Source organism: Sinocyclocheilus rhinocerous, unplaced genomic scaffold, assembly GCF_001515625.1.
Source record: "Sinocyclocheilus rhinocerous isolate Xijiao unplaced genomic scaffold, SAMN03320098_v1.1 scaffold1270, whole genome shotgun sequence".
In the NCBI taxonomy this organism is placed as follows: Eukaryota; Metazoa; Chordata; class Actinopteri; order Cypriniformes; family Cyprinidae; genus Sinocyclocheilus; species Sinocyclocheilus rhinocerous.
In genome coordinates this window covers 18242-20494 of record NW_015665029.1, presented here as the reverse complement: position 1 = coordinate 20494, position 2253 = coordinate 18242, and positions in this window count along the sequence as shown.

The following is a 2253-nucleotide window of genomic DNA, read 5'->3' as shown; positions in this document are numbered from 1 at the left end:
ACAAAAATGGGAGGTTATTATGGGGAAGTCGTGGCCTAATGGTTAGAGAGTCGGACTCGTAACCCAAAGGTTGCGGGTTCGAGTTTCGTACCAGCAGGGATTGTAGGTGGGGGTTTAAATGCAGAGCACTAATTCCGAGTATGGGTCACCATACTTGGCCACATGTCACGTCACTTTAATCATAATAAATATAATGCAAGAATAAGCAAAATAATATCAAAAAATAAATGTCAATCAGTCTGATTGTTCCTCTGGGAGTAATTTGAACAGTGTGCTGCTATTAATTAATCTCATGGCTGGCAACAGCAGCAGCGCTGATAATCGCGTCGATCAGATAATGTTAAACATTAAAATGAAGGATGATAGTCAGGCATCAGTATAAATAAACAATTTCAAATATTGACGTTTATTGCTAAGTCCAACTAAATTCATTTCATTTTCTTCACAAAACTTGCGTCTGTCCATTAATAATGCAGGCGGAAATTCCTTTACGCCACTAATCGGAGCCGGATGTGACGACACCTTTGTTCCCTGAGAAGAGGAATGAGATATGTAACCGCAGACATTCCCTTTTACAGCGAAACTTCAAAGCTTTGTCAGTTGACACTATGGGAGCATTAACATCCAATGCACCATAAGAAACAATGGCAGCTCAGTGTGTTGCACCATCAAGTGAGTCAGGCTGTAGCCAAAAAACTGCCATACAGCACACCAGTGACCATGCACTTGTGTGTCCACTGGTCCATACTCTCCATATACCACCTAGTCTTGGGGCAGAGCCTAGCCTTAACCTAAGCATTGACGGGCAGCCCAACCAAGGGGAGCCTAAATTAAGCATTCAGTCCCTAGGGACCAGAAGAGGTTTCAGGAGAAAGCAGCTCTCTCTCTCAGCTGTCCGCTCTATCCTGAAGTCTCGCAGAAAGAGACGGTGAAGATACCCTTGGGGTTAACAAGAGTGGGGTGATTTCCCCCCTTTTTTCTGTTTTTAAAAGTAAACATATGTAACCCCCTTATCAGGGAAGTTTATATATGTATATAAGCTATAAGTTGCTTTACAGCTAAGTAGATGAGTTTCCCTTAAAAGAGTGTTGAATTATAATTTTAATTTTATAATAGCCAAATAGGTTATTATTGAGAACATGTTAACAGAACACTGTGCTGTTAAGGGTTTTACAGTCAAATATGTATGCGGTACAAAGTGCTTGTATATGTGTGTGTTCCCCTTTAAGAGACCCTTCACTAAACACTAATGTTTGGTTGATGTGCACTTGCGAGAAAACGTGGTTTTCGCTATCAAGTTTGATTTATTTTAGTTGATTGGATGTATATTTGTTTAGACCCGCCCTCTCATAGGTGAGGCTGATTTTATTGGCTGATTAAGAGGTCGGTGGTGAGAAGACAAGCAGTGGGCAAGAGATTCGGGCCGGTGAAGGTTTTGGTTCTGATAAAAATCTAACTGTTATAACTGCAAAACGCGAGTTATACGATTTATTTTAATTTATAGTATATTTTGGGTGTTTAAGTATCACAGTTGACGCAGGCTGTGTGTTAACTATATGTTTATTGAAACTGTTCACAGGTTGAAGACATTGAGGCCTGTTGAGAACCAGCGATCTCTTTTAGCATTAGTTGCCGGTGTCGTGCCAAAAATTGATCGTCTGCCGAAAACTGATTGCCGTCCGCGTCCATCCGTTTTACATGCCAAAAAGTGATTACAGACTCTAGTTATTGAGTGAACTGCTATTTCTGCCTCAAAATGACTTGATTTCATTCATTGTTGTCATATTTGATAGATTATAGCTCATTCAGTCCTTTTTACCTGTTGAAATACCTTTAAATGGCCTATAAAACCAATAAAATGCAGTTTTACACTTGCCAAAAAGTGATTACATATTCTACTTATTGAGTGAACTGTTCTTTTTGCCTCAAAATGACTTGATTTCATTCATTGTTGTTATATTTGATAGATTATAGCTCATTCAGTACTTTTCACCTGTTGAAATACCTTTAAATGGCCAATAAAACCCAAAAAATGTGAACTGTGAAAAAAGTGAACTGTTCTTTTTGCCTCAAAATGACTTGATTTCATTCATGGTTGTTGTCAAAAGGTATTTCAACACGTAAAAAGGACTGAATGAGCTATAATCTGTCAAATATAACAACCATGAATGAAATCAAGTCATTTTGAGGCAGAAATAGCAGTTCACTCAATAAGTAGTGTAATCACTCACTTTTTGGCAAGTGTAAAACGGA